Here is a 20113-nt window from a genome sequence, read left to right as displayed (position 1 = left end):
GTTTTTTCACATTCATAAAAATCTTATTATAAATGACAAACCCTCCCTTGCCCACCCCTCAAATATACAAAGATCTTCATAAATATACAATTTAAATTGGTTTAATCTTGAAGTGCAATCCAATGAGACTGAAAACTAAACATTTCAAGTCTTGTACCAAATAGTAAAATACTCGAAGGCCTTCTGGATCTTTTGACTGATTTACATCAATAAGAGAACCTATCTTTGATGTTGTAAAAGAAATATGTTCATCTCCAATTACAATTTCAAGCTCCTGCCGGCCAACCCGGTCAGGGGGTGGCCACAAAGCATTGTCTTCTTTTGTAATTTCACTGTCATCAATAATTCTCTTCAGTTCTTCCATTACACTTTTGTGGACATATGCCTCTTTTCTGATCATAACATCGTTTTTCTAATTGCTATTGTTGGCATATCTAAGCTTCCCATCCGGCCGAAACTCAAACTCTAAAAACTCGTGTCCGAACTTTCCCTTGTGCCCTACATAGTAACGCAGGTAGAAATCACTAGCCATAGACATTTTCGTTCCTGGGAAAGGCACCTAAAGCCTAGTCAACGTGCCACCAGACGCTTGGAAGTGACGTCACGGCCAACAATGAGTTCTTAACAGGAAAGTTTTCTTGGTCTTTTTGAGACCTTTCTATGAAGCTTACTCTGGCCTTGAGCTCATTTTGTACCCCAGGCTGATCTCGAACTCACAACAATCCTAGTGCTTTAGCCTCTCGAGTGCTGGGATTACAGGAGTGGGCCACTGTGCCCAGCCTAGGAAAAATAGTTTTAAAAATATTGCATTTTTTATATTTTTAGAGTGTTCATAAAAGGACTTTTTGTTTCCTTAGGTTGCCTCAAGGGCAGGTCTAATAAGGCATGTGGAACTGGGGATCGAACCGTGGTTCTCTGCATCTGACTGGGTTTGCCCAAGCAGGCACTTAAACAACTGAGCTAACCCACAAGCCCCCAAGAGTGTTCATAAAAAGATTTTCAACATTACCTGTTTTTAGTGTATAAAGTCTAAAAACTAACAACAGAGTTAAATTCCTATATGAACTAAAATGAAAATACCACTAGAATACTACAATAAAAACCTTTGCTTCAATTGTCACACCCAAGGCAGTCTTCACATGTGACAACCACATGTTCTATGTATATGCCTCCCTTAACACTGACAGCCATGTGCTTAGCTTTCTTTTCGTATGTGGCAGGCCGTTTTTGGATGAGTTCTCTTTTCTTTCTTTCTTTTTTTTATATATATATTTTTATTTATTTTATAGGTACAAACCTTTTTTTTTAAGTCAACAGAAAATGGAAATATACTTTTTAAAGTTTCTAATACTAGAAGATATCATACAGTGTCTTTTAAAGTAAATTGTAAGTCAAAGATACAGTATAAATCTTAGTCTTTTTTTATAATGGGAATTGAACTCATGACAAGTTCATTCGTTTGTTCTTTCTTTTTCTTTTTCTTTTTTATAATGAGAATTGAACTCCTGACCTTGCACGTCCAGGCAGGTGCTGGTCCACTGAGCTATCTCCCTGGCCTCAAAGCAGGTCTTTTTTTTTTTTTTTTTTTTTTTTGTAGCTGGCTCAGCCTGCTCTGGGGGCAGGGCAAGCGAGGCAGGTGGTGCTGGGGATCTAACCTCCCTGCAGTTGCCTCAGCTTGCCTAAGCAGGGACTTTAGAATGATGAGCTATCTCACCACTCCCAGCTCTGTGGCCATTCTTACCACTTCTCTTGTATTCCTGTTTTGTCAGGAGCTTCCTACTATGTTGTACAATGTACACTTAGCAGAAAAATAATATATCAAGAAAATAAAATATCAAGTATGTAATGAGTGCTCAGAATAGGCATCAACATGGGCTGGCCAGATAGCTCAGCAGACTAAAGTTCCTGCTTAGGCAGGTGCAGAGACTGGGTTCGATCCCTGCTATGCCAGCCCCGCCCCTGGGGTTTGCTGAGACAGCAACTGAGACTGGGTGTGGTGATGCACACCTGTAATCCCAGTGCTTATGAGGCTGAAAACAGTAGGATCACTGAGTCCAATCTATGTAGTGAGGCCCTATAGACCCTGTACTACATAAAAAAAAGTCAACATTTTCACATCAACTGTTTACTTGCTTGCAAAACCTGAAAGCTAAGAAATAAAAAGCTACGTGAGGGCCGGGGAGATAGCTCAGTAGAATAAGTGTTTGCCTGTAAGCGCAAGGTCCTGAGTTCAATCCCTAGTACTGAAAAAAAAAAACCCCAAACGACACACACACACACAAAAAAAAACACCAAACCAGGGCTGGAGAGATAGCTCAGTGGAATAAGTGCTTCCCTGGCAAGCTCGAGGGCCTGAGTTCAATCGCCGGTTCCGCCAAAAACCACCCTATGTGAGCCTGGCATGGTGGTGCACACCTATATAATCCTAGCACTTGGGAGCCTGAAGCAGCATCACCATGAGTTCAAGGCCAGCCTGGACTATAGAGTGAGACTCTGTCCAAAAAGAAAGAACAGGGGCTGGTGAGATGGCTCAGTGGTCTAAAGCACCTACTTAGAACAAGCTTAGCAAAGCTACAGGGACCGCGGTTCAATCCCCCAGCACCACATGCCAGCCAGCCCCGCCCCCTGGTGGGCTGAGCTGGCCACACACACGCACACACACACACACACACACTCACACAAATAAATAAAATACTTAAAAAAATAAAAAGAACAAACGAACCAACCAGCCAAACAAAAAATCTTTGAATCTTTGTGAACTATAAGATCTACCACAGAAATAATTTTTGCTTCAACTGTCTCCCCCCGCCCCATACTGGGGATTGAACTCAGGACCCTGCACTTGCCAGACAAGCGCTTATTTTACTGAGCTATCTCCCTGGCCTGCTTCAACTGTTATATGCAAGGCAGTCTTCACACAGGAAATCTGAATGTTCTATGCACATGTAGTGATGTGTATTTTGTTTTCCTATCCTTTCTTATAGGGTTCAGTTGATATCTCTTTGGTTTTCCTGTTGTCGTTGTAGGTTCTTGTGCTGCTTGACCTCTCTGTCCACTTGCCGGCGGCACTCTAGTGTGCTCCACAATTTTTTTGCATAGTTTCTGGACATAATTGTTTTTCATATGACCAAAGTTGTCCTCCTCATCTTCATCCAGGCATGATGATTGACTTGAAACCTCTTCCCAAACTTACAATTTTTTTTTTTTTCTCATGGTATTGTACTGAGTTGCCTTCTGCTTCCTCAGGTAGGGGGGGTCTGTGGGGGGCTGGGGGAGTGCGGGGCAGGGAACAAAAGAGAACAATCCTAAATGCACAGAAATTTAACAATGAACATTTCATGGATAAGACCTTGCACTGCGTTGGATCTCCTGTATACATCTTGCTGTTGATATGCCAAGACAGTGAATGCATCAGTGGGTTTTGCTTTCCCCAGGCAGGTGCTGTGAACCACACTCACATTCCACGTATGGTAAAACACATGTTTACAGAATAGAAGAATGGTATGGGTGTATTTTGCCCCTTGTTATGTTCGGGTAAACATGCAAAACCTGTTGAGCATTGTGTGGGTAAAAGTCTGTTTGACACCTTTACACACAGTCATACATCTTGGCTTGTCTACCAAGTGGGTAAACCAAGGATTGCTTCCTGAATCCCTCAGGCACAGCTGCTATTATGCTGAAGTACAAATTTACAGTAGAAAAGTATGGGAAGGGTGGTTATAACTCCATGTAGGCCCCGTGGTTTAAAAGGGGAGGGTTTTTCTCTCTCTCTTAAAGACACATCATGGAGCTGGGAAGATAGGTGCCTGGAATGGGTTAGGAAATGAGATCATAGGCAAAATAAGGCTGGTCCGCCTGATCGTTCTTGGTGCTGAATATGTAGGACTCATACTATTTTTTAAAGTCTTGTCTATAATCTTTCTTTTAAAATTTAAGCGAGTTCTATAAGTAAAACCTAAAATAATGGTAGCTGGAAATACAGTGTCATCTTTTTTTTTTTTTTTTCAGTTCTGGGGATTGAACTCAGGACTTTGCACTTGCCAGGCAAGTGCTTATTCTATTGAGCTATCTCCCCAACCCCGGAAATATAGTGGTATGCACCCGTGATCCCAGTTGTCAAGAGGCTGAGGCAGGAGGATTGAATGAGCACAGGTTTTCAGGGCTGGCCTGGCAACAGAGAGATCTTATCTGAAAAAAGGAAATGATAAAATCTGACTGCTTAAAGCAGAAAAGCTCTCCAAAATGCCTTTCTGTATGAGTTTTCTCAGCCATTTTCCTACACATTTATGAAAGTTAGAGTTTTTAAAATTTTAGTTAGCCTTTTTGAGTCAGCTTCTCACTATGCAGTTTAGGGTGGCCGTGAACTCACTTTGTAGCCCAGGCTGGCCTCCACTTCTCAGCCATTCTCCTGCCTCAGCCTCATCCGTGCTGGGATTACAAGTGTGTGCCACCATGCCCAGCCTTTTTTTTTTTTTAAATTGGAGCTTTCTATAAATAAAGATATGATTTGTTTTGAAAACCAGTTTCTACCCCACCTTAACAGCATCCCCTGGGAACTTGCACATCAGTCCATGGAACTTTCCCCTTCATTTTAACCTGAGGAAAGCACAGCATTTCAGCAGTGACTGAGTACCTACTATGTGCTTTGTGTCCATCACAAGCCTTCCTCTGCCTCTGAGGGGTTTAGAGATTAATCTGTGAGGTGGAAAAGGCTGAGCTGCCAAGTTAGAGACAATAGGCACATTCAGGATACAGGTGGGCTGAGTCCTGTGTGGGCTGGTGCAGCTGGCAGGCTCCTCAGGGGCCCAGGCAGCAGCTGGGCCTGGGCTGTTGCCTGCTTGTGAGCCATCATGGGGGAGGAAGCTAAGGGGAAGAGGCCTAAGGCAGTGTGGAAGGACCACCATACAAATTAGAGGAGGATGACAAAGGGGATGTTTGATGTTTGCACAGTGACTCAAGTAACTGAGGTGAAATTCAGCTTCAGGCTCTGGAGTCACCACAGGATGAGCAAAGGACTGTGAGAAAAATTGTCCTGGGCCCTCTGGGCCTGACCTCTGGGGCTAACAAGCCTCAAAAGGCCACAGGGAGACAGAAATGTGGCAATTTGGGCACATCTGTTGGCATGTGTGCAAGCAAGCTGGAAGAACCTGGGGAACCAGAGCAACAGGCTCTCTTCCTTCTGCCGAAAGCAGCAGGAGACAGCTAGAGGTGGCCACCTGTGGAGAAGGAGGGAGGGAGAAGGCCAGCTCAGGGCAAGCCCTCCAGTGATCCTGTGGCCACCCCAAAGGCTTATCTAAAGTGCCCTCATCCATCCCCAACTTTGCATCAGGTGCCATCTCAGCAAGTGGCCCCACCCACCCTATACAACCATCAGTCTGTTCATCTGTTCATGCAGTCACTCAATGCATGACTGAGAGATGTGTGCTGACACCATTCTGAGGCTGGGGGTGCAGCAGGTCACCCTGTCCCTTTTTCTGGAGCTTGCAGTAAACATAGATGTGTGAAACACGTAGGGTGCTGATGACAAATATGTAAGAAAAGTGAATATGAATGGTGAATTTCTCAGCCCTGGGTGGTCTGAGAAATCCTCACTGAACCGGGATATTCACCCCGAGGGTGTAGGTCAGGACACTGCCCACCCCTGCTCCTCCCCAGCTTTGGGGATGCTTAGAGTCTCTTCTCTCCCTACTATGACGCCTGGCATGGAGCTGGAAATGGTTTGATAAAGGTCTGAGATGAGAGTTGCTTGGGCCCTCGGGATGGGTGGCTATTTCCTTCCATTTGTTGAGGATTTGCTAGAGCAGAGAAGCAGCAGCCAGAATCCTAAAATTCCCTTATTGTTTTTCCAAATTTGTTCTTCACACACCGTAAATAAGCTGAAGCCATCTTTCTGTTTATCATTTTCAACAGTAATGAGACCTTTGGAAAGCTGGATCCCTCCCCACCCCAAGGCTATTTACTTCCTAAAGATAAATCGATTGTAGAGAGTAGCTTAATTTAAAGTGCTCCATTCTCCTGCTTTTTGTGTTAAGGGGAAATGTGGGGTGTTAGCTATTACAGTTCTGATAGCTGCTTCTGCTCTGAGGCCAAAGCTTCCACTCGCCTTTCTGTGCAGGACCTGTAGGCAGTCTAGGGACTTAAGAATCAGTGGCAGGTGACAGTCGTTGTCGCCCCAGGCACTGGGCAGTAAAGGGGAGGGACTAGGAGCCAGGGGCAGATTGTGGTACTTGCTGTGTACAGAGAGATGGGGACTGCAATCTCCAAGGGGGAGCTGCACCTCAGATTCCTATATTGCCCAATCCTTTGGCTCCTCGCTTCATTCCCACTTTACAGATGACGAGACTGACGTCTAAACAGAGTCAGCTCCGCAGAGGGCTCTGGCACCTGCAGGAAGTGGCTAGAAGGGTGAGGAAAGCCAGGGGGAGAGGGGAGGGACCTGCGCATTCCAACGGCTGCCCCTCTCCTGGGCTCCATCTTTTGAAATTCTGCTTAGTTAATTAGCAGTTGTTTACAAGCCTTCAGCCTGGCTAACTTTTGAACCCTGTAATTCCTGAAAACAACTTTCTGCCTTTAATGTGCTTCATTCAAAGCCCCACCTAGTACCTATTTTAAAATGCAGTCAGGTGTGCTCAAGCTCCATCCCTAGGGATTCTGGTTTGTAAATGTGGAGTGGGGTCCAGGTCTCCACATTCAAAAATTCTCCATCTTGTGCTTGAATTGAAGGTATTTGGATCCCACTGCACAGACCAACAGGGCCACAGCATTTGTTCCCCAAATGGCTAGGAAGTAGCTCACCCGTTCTAGGGAGGCTGAAAAGTCCAGACTTTGAGGGATCTTCTCCCAGAAATTTAAAGTCCAGAGATCAGAGGGGAGCTGGGGGAATCTGGTGTTTTAAGGAAAACACACTCCGTATGTGATTCTAGATTGGACGGGGAGAGGGGAAGGGTGAATATGTGAAGCTGCCCAAGGTATAGACCAATGGGGGTGTGTACGTGTGTGCACACACGCGCTGGATCAGAGGGCCCATAGCATTCATCAATTTCTCTGAAGGATGCAAGTCCCTTCACAAAGGTGTCAAGGCCTGGCTGAGCAGAAATACCAGTACTAATGTGTGTGTGTGGGGGGAGGCGAATCTTAGGCTCCTTTATGGCAGAAATGAAGGGGAATTACACTGAGAGCTGCAAACTCCTTACTTATGCTTAGAGAAGCAAATACTTGATAAAGCAGAATATCCAGGATGTGTGTCAGAATTCCAGTGTATTTGGAGAAGACAGCTTGGATGGCCAAGGGGCCTCTTCCTTCTATCTGTCCATCCACTTACCTCAGCCTTTACTGTTCCATTCCAGTAGTCATTCCAGTAAGGCTGCTGGAGTTGGGCAGGCAGCTTGGACTCTCCTGACTAGTAGGTGACTTGACAGGTTAACTCACTTGACTTTCGACTGAGACATCCTTTACAAGCCTGCAAATTCAACTACTCAGTGGATGAGTTGCCTGGCCCATGAAATGCATCGCTAAGCCTGCCACCAGTCATTGTCTGTCCTCTGTCAGGGAGAAGCCAGCCTGCAACTCACTGAGCAGAAAACAGATCCAAAACAGAGATGAGACAGCCAGCAGGCAGTTTCAGTTTTAGGCTGGGCCAAGGAAGAATTCTTGGGACTTTCCTTATGAATGAGAAGTTAAACTTCTTTTCCTTTTTCTTTTCTGGGGAGGGAAAGGAGAGAGATTTTATGATTAATTCATATGGAATTTGATAATAGATCCGGCAAATGCATGAGGCATTTCAGATATTTGATTCTAATGTAGCACTTCTGAAATTTTAGAAAGGGCAATTAATCATGAACCTGAGGACTCCCCTCAGTTGTCTTTGCTTGTTATTAAACAGATTTGCCCCAAGACCAGTGATTTATCTCTTTTAAAAAAGTATTTCTGAAGGTGTCACGAGTTTCTTTTCTTTTTTGGGTTGGAATTGACTGGGTCTCGCTCTGTGGCCCAGACATGCCTTGAACTCATGATGATCTTTCTGCCTCAGCCTCCTAAGTGCTGGAATTATAGGTGTGTGCCAGCATGCCCCCCTCTGACATTGAATCATTTGATGCTTTTCAAATTCTTTCTTTCTTTCTTTCTTTCTTTCTTTCTTTCTTTCTTTCTTTCTTTTCCGGAACTGGGGACTGAATTGATATATATATATATTTTTTTTTCCTCTGTCAGGTAAGTTTCGTTTTTCTTTTTTTTTAGGTAAGTTTCTTATTGCAGTTGGATCTAGTTTTTCCTATCTTATGGCTTGCTCTCAGCTAATCAAAAAGTGTCAAAATAACCCTTTAGTTATCGATATGCACTTGATATTACATATATGATATCATTTAGTTTTCACACCAACCTGCCTCTACCTCTAGTGATTCCTGCATAATCACTGGGCTGCACAGCTTCTCTTCCTTGAGCTGACCGGCACAGGTTGCCTAAATATTCAGGGCATCTGAGCAGGATTTCATTCAAAAACATCCCAGCTTCATCTTAACTTTTTTTCCTTTGCAAAACAGGATTAATAACACCTACTTCTAAAGGTAATGGGGAGGCTCAAAAGGATGAAGAAATTACAATGTCAGGCAGACAGTGGGCTTTCAAATATACAGTTATTAGTGATAATTGAAAAGTAATCATTTCAGGGGACAGGCAGGTGAAAGATCAAACCCAGGAACTTATTCATGGATGGCAAGGGCCCTGCACTGAATGGACTCTATTCCCGTCCCCTGCAGCATGCATTTGTATGGTGACGACTAATTCTTCCCATCTCTGTGAGAATCTTAGGTTCCGGTTCCCATTTTCAGATGAGGAAACCGAAGACCAGAGAGGCTCATTTGTTTGTGGTCCACCACAAACCAGAAATCTGCTACTTTGAAAATGTTTAGGCCATTTTATCCTCTTTAGTGATAGAACTCAATGAACCAGTGATAGAACTCAATGAACCAGACCACTCTTGCCCCCATTCTACACCACCGTATTCCAGGAATGGGAAGTTTGGGACCCTCCAGAACTGGGGATTCTATTTCTCCTGGTGCCAAGGCTTCCCACAGCATTTCGTTTTTTCAAAGCTTCATCAAGAATCTGTCTCTCTTGGTCTATTTATTCACTGTGTCCATTCCTGCCTCCAACACAGAATTATAAAGTATAGGACACCCACATACACAGTATCTACATCTCTACATCAGATAGAAATAAGGAAGGACATTGATCTAAAGTAAGAAGAGGACAAGAGAAGAGTTGAGTAGCAAGTGATGGCCTCGAGGCCCAGGTCCCTGCTCACGGCAGACCACAGCTGACTCTGCCTTTCCTTCCGGCCCAAGTGGAGGGGAAATGAGATAACCGCATGACTGACTTTCCGCGTGTTAAGCATTAGGCAGGACCCGGCTTCTCCAGACAGCTCTTGCTTTCCTGTGTTCTAGCAATACCTTTTAATATGTCAGACTTTCCAGTTGTATTTGTCTTCCTTATGTAACTTATATTTGCTTGTAATGGGAAAACATTAGAAACAGTAAGTGACTAAGAAAAAGAAAGAATTCCGTTATGTACAATGTGACTACATTGTTATCTCCACAGGAAACGTTTTGGCTTCTGTCCTCTGTAGAAGTGAGGTCTCTATTTCTCTTGGGTATTATAATTTAATATAATTGCATATTATAGCAACAATACATAATGATGTTGATTCAGCTGAGTCATTACCTAGCACGGGGCTGCCTCTGGGCCGTGGAACCTGGGGTCCCTTATGCCAGGGCCGCCTTTCCCCTGGTGTTGCTTGTGCTGCTTGTCCAGTCTCTGTGAAAATTTCCTCCTCGTTAGAGCCCTTTTTTGTGTACAGTTATATACCCTTGTACTCCCTTACCCTGTGTGTATGTGTGTTGGGCATGGTGCTGAACCCAAGCCCTTTTTATTTTAAGACAGGGTCTCACTTAAGTGGCTAAGTCATTCAAGCTGGGCTTGAATTTGTGATCCTCCTGCTTCATCCTCGCAAAGGACTGGGATTACAGGTGTGTGCTCCTTGCCTGGCTCTGCGTTTTTTCATGATTTTTACAGCAATTTATCTGCATCTCATCATTCATTGTGTGCTTGCCTCCTTCCCCTAGAATATGAGTCTTCTGAGAATGCAACTTGCTCTGTTTTGTTCACTGTTGTACCTCTAGGGTCCAGAATGCTGTCCTCACATAGTGGGGCCTCAGGTTTGTTTTGTTTTGGCAGTGTTCAGGATTGAACCTGGGCCTTACGCGTGCTAGACAAGTACTCTAGCACTGAGCTATATAGCCTTACTCCAGCTCCTCAGACATTTGAATACATTAACTGTGTGTAGCTATTTTTCTTCTCTACTTACTACAGTTATAATAACTACTAACGTCTGTCTTTTTGTTTTTTGTTTTTTGTTTTTGCGGAACCGGGGATTGAACTCAGGCCCTTGTGCTTTCCAGGGAAGCGCTTATTCCACTGAGCCATCTCCCCGGCCCCTCGTCTGCCTTTTTGTGACAGGGTCTTGCTGTATAGCTCATGCTGACCTCAAGCTAGCAGTTCTACTGAGCTAGGACTTCCTAGCTGTGTAAAGACTTTATAGGTAGATGTAAGTACATATATAGGGATCAAAACAATGATCATGGTGTCTCCTGCTGGCTGCTTTCCAATGCCATTGAGGAAGATCAAGGTAACTAATATCTCTAAATTGCATCATGGCCTAGCAAGTGTTTATAGGAAAACTTTGGCAAATGTAATTTTGTATGTAAAATATTTTCCTGTGATGAGTGATGCATTTACAGCTTAAAAGACGCTGTCTTTGTGACTATATAGACAATAGGTATCTTTTTATCTTTTGAATGTTTCTAAACGTTTTCTTAAAAGTAGTATTCTGGGCTGCCAGTGTAGCTAAGTGGTAGAGCCCTTGTAGTAGTGGCCCTAGGTTTGAGATCCAGCGTCCCTTCCCAAAATACTGTTGTTTTTGAGTAAGCAGTACATTGCATTAAAAAGATTGAAATGAAGTTGAATCAAATGGAGTCCTTTGCCTCCTACCCCTACCACTACCTTGCTGTGGACCATCACTACCACTGCTGTTCTGTGGTCTCTTTCATTCTTCTGGAGAATGGAGGGGTTGGTTGGTTGTTTTAGAGACCGGATTAATTCTAGGGCCTCATTCCTGCTCCTGTGTGAAGCACACTCCCAACCCTTTTTTAAAAAATTTTTATTTATTTATGTGTGTGTGTGTGTGTGTGTGTGTGTGTGTGTGTGTGTGGCCAGCTCAGCCCACCAGGGGGCGGGGCGGGCATGTGGTGCTGGGGGATTGAACCGCGGTCCCTGTGCTTTGCTGAGCTTGTTCTAAGTAGGTGTTTTAGACCACTGAACCATCTCACCAGCCCCCACTCCCGACCCTTTTAAAAGTCTTTATTTTAAGACAAAGTCTTGCTAAGTTGCCCAGGCTGGCCTCAAACAGGTGATCCTTCTTCCTCAGCCTCTTCATATCGGGGATTACGGACTCAAAGGAAAATAGGGCTGTGCTGGTGAGATGGCTTAGTGGTCTAAAGCACCTCCTTAGAACAAGCTTAGCAAAGTACAGGGACTGCGGTTCAATCCCCCAGCACCACATGCCTGCTAGCCCCGCCCCCTGGTGGGCTGAGCTGGCCACACACACACACACACACACACACACACACAAATAAAATAAAATAAAATAAAATTTAAAAAAAGGAAAATAGGGCTGACGAGCTAAGCAGAGACCAGGTCTTGTCTTTGGGTTAGCTGGTCTCTTGCTAGCTGGTCTCTTTTGAAGTTAGATAAAAATGCCTCTGTATCGGTCAGCTTTCACCAAAGGGAAGTGAAGCGAACCAGTCCATTCAGCTGATTCACCCTTCTGGTTAAATGAGATCTTTCCCTTCCAGTGGAGGAAGCTCTCTGCCTTTTGGATGCAATGTGCAGGAAAGCAGAACTACAAAGCTCGTTTCTTCAGTGGTCATGGCGCATTCGTGCGGACTCTTGTGTCAGAAAGGATTTGCTGTGGGTGGTTGATGGAAATGAGTTTTGCCCACAGTATCCTGTCTTGTTCTGGCTAAATCAGACCTTTCCTTGCTGCTCTACATACTCGTTTGCTTTTGCTTTGTTTTCTTTTCTAGCCCCAGAAGTGGCCAGTGTTCCTTGACTTTTATCCTCTGTGACGCAGTGCACAAGGTTTTACCTGGATGGCTTTCATGACACATCCTACACCCTTAGGAAACAAGGACTGTCACTATTCTGTTCTGCAGTTGAGGCAGGAGGGGTGAAGTCAACAGAGGTAGCACAGTTAATAAGTCGAGATGGGATTTGAACTCAAGCCATCTGACGTTTTTGTTTGTTTGGTGATGGTGCTGGAAGTGGAGCCCAGGTCTTTGCCTGTGCTCCCCCACTGCGCTCCATGCCTAGCCTCTTACTTGGCCTTTAACCCAAGCTCCTAACTACTTAACACTACTATACTGGGACTCTGACATAAGGATACAGAATCTAGATTCCTTATCGCAAAGTTGGCTCTATGTTATCCAGTGAGGCCCTACAGTTTGTGTCCTTGTCTTTTCTCAGCCTGAATGGGCAGGGTCCTTGCCGACTGAGTCGCTGTGTCCTTCTTATACATGCATGAAGCTTGGAGCCTCATTTCTAATTTAAGGTTTTGACCATCACTGCCCCTCCCAACCTCTAGACAGAAGGACTCGTCTCTTTAATTAGTCCAGTCGGATTGATAGGCCATAGAGCCTTCAAGGCGAGCTCAATAAATGTTCAGGGAACACCTTTTATGTACCAAACTCTGTCAGCCCTGAGTGGGAAACAGGAACAGTTGTTCACCAGGTGTTTACAATGGACTGGGCTCTAGGCTAATTTCCAACAGTATACAGATCTTGTCTATGCCTCACTCCATCCTTTGTGAGCCAGGAACTGTAGTCATTTCTGTTGCAACATAACACAGTTCTTGCTAAAAATCACCACACTATGGAGAATCACCCTGGGCGAACCACCAGGCATACAGGAAAATGGGGCTAAGGGTACTGTACTTACAAACATCAACATGTAAACTGAGTGTGGTGTCACAGGCCTATAATCCCAGCAGGATTACAGGGAGGCTGAGGCAGGAGGATTGCCACAAGTTCGAGACCAGCTTGGGCTGCATAGTGAGTTTGAGGCCAGTCTTGGCTACAGAGCAGACTTTGTCGCAAAAAAAAACAAAAAGAGAAAACTTCAACATGTAGGACCAGACACCATGATGCACACTGGTAGCTACACAAGAGGCTAAAGCAGCAGTTCAGTTAAGCCTGGGAGCCTGCATAACAGGCTCAGAAAAAAATAAAGACTTCACTGTGGTTAGAACAAAAAGAATTTTGTTTGTAAAAGTCTCAGTAGGGTTTCAGCTTATTATTGTACAATGGTAGGAGGACGATTATCTGAAATCAGTTGGAAAATTCTAACATCAGAGTTGGTAGGTGGGTGTGGTGCATGTTCATGGTTTTGAACTGAGGCTGTTGGAAGATGTGTGTTTTATGCTTTCTTGCTTTTCTTTTCTTCTTCTTCTTTTTTTTTTGAACCCAACCTACCTCTGTTTCTTGCTTTTCATCTGGGTATAATTTTCTACATTCACCTAGAATTTCTTGTGGATAAAATTGCATATCTGAGCAAACTAGACATTTGCATTATGCTTAAATTGTTCTCTACTGTATCATCATACTGAAGGATAGGTGCATTTTCCAAACGAACAAAAGTTGTCTTAGAGGAACTGACTGTATCGTGTCCATTTGGGAGTGAAGTAAACTGAGGTTCAATGACTGGTGCAGGGTCATGCAGCTGAGCAGTAGCAGAGCTGGGATTAAACTCAGGTCAGTGTGAGCACTGAACCTCTGTGTCTCAGAGTTATTTTTGTTCTTGTTTGTGGGACACAAGTTATGTCCACAGAGTTGGCTGAGAGGGGAGGTCTTGGACTCCTGCTAAAGAGGGAATGGTGTGTGTATGTGCAGCGGAAAGCGTGTTCGGCGGGGCTGTCATTGCAGCTCAGCGGGAGAGCACTTGCCGTGCTGCATAAGGCCCTCGGTCGCACCCCAGTGGAAAGGAGGAATGTGCAGGTTATGGTGTACGCTTCGCGATGACCAGTATAGCATGGGTGCTTGCAGTCCATGAACGCTTGGCATCTGGTGCTCCAGCAGGACTGGGGAGTGTGGTTAATACCTGGAGGGTGGCAGGGGTAGACGAGGTGCCCCGAGGGGCTCAGGGCAGTGCTGCTCACCAGCTGACAGGGGCCGTTTTCTGTGTTCAGCACTTGGTGCAGCTGGTGCGCACTGGCTGGGTGTCAGTCCTGATCATGTCCTCAATACAAACATGGTTGGCTGGCTAACTTCATTTCTATTACAGACTCTCTTCCTAGCCCCCAAACTTTTTACTATAAGAAGACTTAAAATATAGCCAGGCAGTGCACATAATCCTAGTACTGTAGGAGGCAGAGGCAGGAGGATCACAAGTTCAAGCCCAGCGTGGGCTATTTATTGACTTAGTGAAATACTTGTCTTAAAATTAAAAAAATAAAAAGGGCTGAGGATGTCATGCTTGTAGAACAAGTTGAGGGTAGAATGGTGGTGACCAGAGCTTTTGGAGAACAGGGGACAGGGAAGAGTAGGATAGGTTGGCCAGCAGATACTGTGTTACAGTTAGATAAGAGGAAGAAATTCTGGTGTTCTGTAAGGCGACTATAAATAACAATGATGTTACTTGTATTTCCAAAAGAGCTAGAAGTTATAGTAAACACTTCACTATAAAAAAATGTTTAGGGAGATAGACAGACTTACTCTGAATTGAGCATTACACCACGCAGACAGAGTAAGCATTACATAGAGCCCCATGTATAATCTTACTATGTCAACTAAAAAAAAATTTAAGTTTGTAGGCATTGTGACAGGTTTTGCCACTAAGTACTTCAGCTTGCATCTCCTAAGAGTAAAAACACCCTTCCTAACTATTGTACAACTAAGAAAATTGACAACATCATCTAACATTCCATATTCACATATCCCCAACTATCCCAAGAATGTCTTCTATTTAGTATAGAGTCTTACACACAAGCCATTTCAAACATCACCTCCTGCTGCTGCAGCTGCCCCATGTACACAGTTGGGAACAGAGGAGGGACAGGGGTTTTGCCTTTGATTAGCCTGTAGTCCCCTTTCTTTTTAAGGATAGAACTGCAAGCATCTGCTGAACTCTCAGAGGAGTCAGAAGTGGTTGTTTTCATATTTATAACCACATAAGAGTTTATCCACCACTCCCACCCCTACCCCACCCCACCACACTTGGAATTCAAGTTTGTAATCTTAAAAGATGTATTATATTTCCCTCCTGTAATTGAGCAAAGCTGGTATTTCTAGCTCTGAAAACAAAGCCAACAATGTCAGCATGTAACTTTCACAAGGAACAAAATGTTCTGACTTATCTGTAATCCTAGTCACTCTGGAGGCTGAGGCAGGCAGATTGAAAGTTCAGGCCAGCCTGGACAATAGCAAGAGTCTGTCTCAAAATAAAAAGTTAAAAGGGCCAGGGATGTATCTCAGTGGCAAAGTGCTTGCCTTGCATGTGTGAGACCCTGGATTCAATCCTTAGTGTTGGGAAAAAAAGTAAAAGAAAAAGTTATGATTTGACATCGAGGTTAAGAGGAGGAAAGCTAGCCACCATGAGGCACACCTAGAACCTGCCTGTAACCTCAGCACTCGGGAGGCCAAGGCAAGAAGATGGCTGCGAGTTCAAGGCAGGCCTGGGCTATAAAGTGCGCTCCAGGCCAGCCTGAATGGCACAGAAAAACCTTGTCTCCAAAAAGAAAAAATGATGTAAACCCAGGTGTGAGCATTTCCAGAGTCTTCATGGTCCATCAATCTTCCACAGACCTCTCCTGAAAAGGAAAAAATTTAGAAGAAAAAGTTCTTAGCAAAAATATAAAAATAAATAAATATATCCCTTATATAGCTACTTTAGATTTCTTTTGACTATAAGTGGCAATCATAGGTTGTATAGATTTTCCTTTTTAAAAATGTATTTAGTACAGGGCCTGCAGGGGCTCGCTACACAGATGGGCCTCCTAGTGATCCTCCTGTTTTCAGTCTCCCAAGTGCTGGGATTGCAGGTGTGCACCACCACGCCCAGTCTCAATTGCTGTCTCAGCACATCCGGGGCGGGGCCAGCACAACTTGGTGCCAGGGATCGAACCCTGGCCTCTGGGCTCTGCCTAAGCAGGTACTTTAGTCCACTGAGCTATCTGGCCAGCCCTAATGAACCTAATATTTTGTTCTCTCAAGTTTTAAAAAGTACAAAGGGGGGAAAATAAGATCATTGGGGAAACAGTTCCCAGTTTAGTAAAGATCCTGGTGTCCTGAGTTGTTAGTAAACAAACATAACATCCAATGACAGCATCCAGCCCAACCCTCTAGACACAGCGCACAAACAGAAGGGACTCTGGGAAATCATAGCCACTACCTGCCGAAGAAAATGGATACTGAGATAAGTCTGATGTATTGTATAATCAAAAAGCAGGCAGGCAGGCTTTGCAGATGAGCTAAGCTAATGGCTTAAGAGGGTGTTTAAAAGAGAAAGCTGTAGCCTGACTGGTCTGAAGTCCTGCCCAGTCAGCAGAATGGTACATTAAGAATGAGAAGAGAAGGTATTTAAAGCTAGTATCAATGGCAAGCATTTGCCCCATCATCTAGGGTTTAGTTAATGTGTGGGGTTTTTCCGTGAAATTGATTAAGGTGAAGAAAGGTTTTTGTCTTCCTGGCTCCCTTGGCAAGTGTCCTGTGTCAGAAAGCAGGACTCACTCTGGGATTCACACCCAGAGATTTGCTCTATTTAAGCAAATTAAAGCCTTTGGGAATGGCGAGGTGGACTTTCAGGTTTTGCCAGGGTCCATGAGGGAAGGTCTTGAGCCAACTTAGTTATGGATCATAGGGCTGGGTCCTGTGCTGTTGAAATCCCCAAAGGCCTCTCCTAGGTAGGCCTGTCAGGTGCCAGTGCTGTCTGCCCCGTCAGCATTTTTGCCTTCTGCTCATGTTGCAGAATGTAGTGAAATGTCCAGTGGCTTGTCTCAGAAACAAACTGCCCCTACCTCCTGCTCCCCGCCCCTCACCCCTGCTGCCATTTGGTGACTGCGCAGGGAGTGAAATGACAGAGAAGGGGTGGGGGGCAATGTCATACAAGATGAAGTAGAAGTGGGCAAGGTGGAGGTTAAGGTGATGGACTTTGCTGCCAGGCTGACCGCTCTGCTGTGAGGACTGGTTTACTCACCAGTGAAGTGGGGATGGCACAATACTCACCTCTTTCAGGACTGTGGTGATGAGCTGAGATCTGCATGGCGCTTGTCATCAGGTTAGTCATTGAAATCATGGGATACACAGCCCCAGCCAGCTTACAGAGACCCAGAGTATCTCTGAGCACTCCTGGCTCATGAGCATGCAGCCCCCCTTCTGTTGGGCTGACCCAAGTTCCCTTAGTACACAGTAAGTGCTGTGTGTTGTGGAGGGAAACAGGGGCAATGAGGAAGGCTAAGTACTCTGTGCTGTACGGGAAGCTGCCACTTTCAGTCTAGACCAGAAGGAAGGGGAAGCCCTGTGGTCACCTGGGCTCCTGCAGGGAGAACACTGCAGGGACTGGAACAAGGAACTTTAGACACAGGTGGGAGCTTCTCCAAGCTCTTGGCTGGAACAGAGTAAGAGGAAGGAATTGGTGACCAGGCCAGCAGGGGCCTGATTGTAGCAAGCTGGCTGTTATTCTGAGAGAAAGAAGAGTGTCTGGAGAGCTCCCTGGAACAGAGTAGGGGCTTCTGTGTAGAGAAGAAGCTGTAGCCACCTGAGCGAGAGCTGGGAGGAGGAGGCATCGGGAGATGAACTGGGCCAGGCAGAGGTGCTGCTCAGTGGGAGTGCACTTGCCTAGTGTGCATGAGGTGGGCACCATCCCCCACTGGCAGGGGTTGGGGTATGGGGCGGTGAATTGGGTCTCTGTGTTCTGTTCTTGGCACCCATGGGAACACCCTGCTTCCTACTCCTCACCTGGGCTCTGTGTGTGAATCCTCACAGCTCTCAGTGCATGCTAGCAGGAGGCCTGGAGGTGTTTATCATCATCAAGTGCTCAGAGGGTCTGATTAAGGGGGTAGGCATTACTAACAACCAGTCCTCGTGGCCACAGTTGAGTCCCCTTTATTCTCTTAACACTCCCAACTTCATAGCACTCATTTTGGCAGGAGAGATGTTTTGTTTTGTTTTTAAGACAGTTTCTCAATGTAGTTTAGACTGACTTTGAACTCACTATGTAGTCCAGGCTGGCCTCTTACTCACAATGATCCTCCTGCCTCAGCCTATGACCCAAGTGCTAGGCTTACAGGTGTCCACCACCATGCCTGGCCACAGTGCTTATTTTAACCCCTAAATATGTCTCTAATTCAGAGATCCTTTTTGGGGCCCTAACACCCCTTTAAGAAACTGTTAAAGACTGTGGAGCCTCCCACAGGCACCTGCATCCTTACCCACAATTCCAGGGGGCTCTTACTTCCTTGATGCCCAAGTGCAGACTTAACTAGGCCTTGGTTGAACTCTGAGGTACTCACTGCCAAGGCCTCAGGCAGGGGGCTCAGGAAAGCAGAACAACAACGCAGGAAACTTCCTTTTATGACCATAGAGACATTTCCAGGTGGCCTAAGAAGGGAGTGGCTGGTGTGGGCAGATGCTGTTTCCAGTGGTACCAAAACTTTGATCAAGGGAAGGTGGGGGACGGATTGAGTTTCTCAACTTTGGGAGCCGCCTCTAGTTTGGCAGGCACCCCCTGTGGGCAAGTGCTCCACACCCACCAGCCAGCCGGAGTCTGACTGAGGTGAGGCTGAGGCCAGAGGAGGAACTGCTGGGATTCTGGCCACCCGAGACCCTGCACAGCATCCTGGGCCTGCCTCTCCTGCAGGGTAGCCTCAGAGCAGCTGCAGAAGTTTGCAGTTCTACAAACGCCACCTGTAATTTGCTAGGAGACCATTCTAGCTTGGCAGGCACCCCCTGTGGGCAAGCGCTCCACACCCACCAACCAGCCAGAGTCCGACTGAGGTGAGGCCTCATTCTCTATTTTGGAAAGAGGAAACAGAGGCTCCATGACTGATGAATTTTCCTGAGTTCCCATATCAAGCTAGACAAAGGCATGGTTCAAAGTCCAGACTTCTCTGTACTCCACGCTTAACATACTGACCGTGCCCAGCCATGTAGTGGAGCCTTTATGGAGCTACCTGTGCTATGTGGAGAGTGTTTGGGATGCTGGGCACCCAGCTCTACTTGGGATCAGTTCTCAGCAGAAGAAATGTCCTTCATAGGGCTGGGTTGGTAGCTCAGGGTAGGACATCTGCCTAGTGTGCATGAGGCCATGGGTTCTCTCACAGCCTCTATTCTCCACCAAACCTTAGGTTTACCCTCTTGAGCTCTGTAATGCAGCCCTTCTTGAAGGAGTCAGGCCTGTAGATTCTGAAGACGAAGATCATGTTTCCTTCCCGGTCTATCCCTCTCTGTCCTCTCCGCACAGGGCTACTTAGCCATCACTACCCTTTTGCCCCTGGACCACTTCCAGGGGTCAATGTCCCTTTTAAGCACGACGCTTGCTTGCATAGCAAAACAACATCTATCATTTATATCGTTAGATTGCAACTCTGAGCGTGTTCTTATCAAGCCACAAATAAAATCAGAACAGAATCCACTTATTTCTGATAATGCAGCTGAAGTTTTGGAAGCCACTTTATCCGAGTTGTTTGCCCATTGAAGTTACTGTCACTAATCCCTCCTTTGGCTCAGCTCTCATGGAAGTAGAGAAAGATGTTAATGTGAAGATTGTAAGATACAAACCACTTAAATGATACAGAAAAACATAAAAATAAATGTTCCTCCCACCTTTAACCTCCTTCCATCAGCTGTTTGCCTCCTGAGAAAGAAGTAGTTTCCTTGTGCCCTTCCCAGGACTTCAGAGACTTTTCCCAATCTCATGTTTACTTTTTCTCTTTCTTTCTTTCTTTCTTTCTTTCTTTCTTTCTTTCTTTCTTTCTTTCTTTTTCTTTCTTTCTTTTCTTTTTCTTTTTTTT

The 20113-nt window shown here is 45.3% G+C and overlaps 1 protein-coding gene and 1 pseudogene across 1 annotated transcript in view; one reads left to right on the top strand and one right to left on the bottom strand.

Moving 5' to 3' along the window:
* The window catches only part of Cdh1 (cadherin 1), an 82384-nt gene that overhangs the window by 17576 nt on the left and 44695 nt on the right, over nt 1-20113 (top strand). The window lies entirely within an intron of this gene.
* On the bottom strand, nt 57-550 carry LOC101586303 (annotated as a pseudogene).

This window comes from Octodon degus, unplaced genomic scaffold (assembly GCF_000260255.1).
Source record: "Octodon degus isolate 3935 unplaced genomic scaffold, OctDeg1.0 scaffold00011, whole genome shotgun sequence".
NCBI classification, from domain to species: Eukaryota; Metazoa; Chordata; class Mammalia; order Rodentia; family Octodontidae; genus Octodon; species Octodon degus.
Note: the sequence above shows the minus strand (reverse complement) of the source record. Positions and strands in the feature narration are given on the sequence as shown.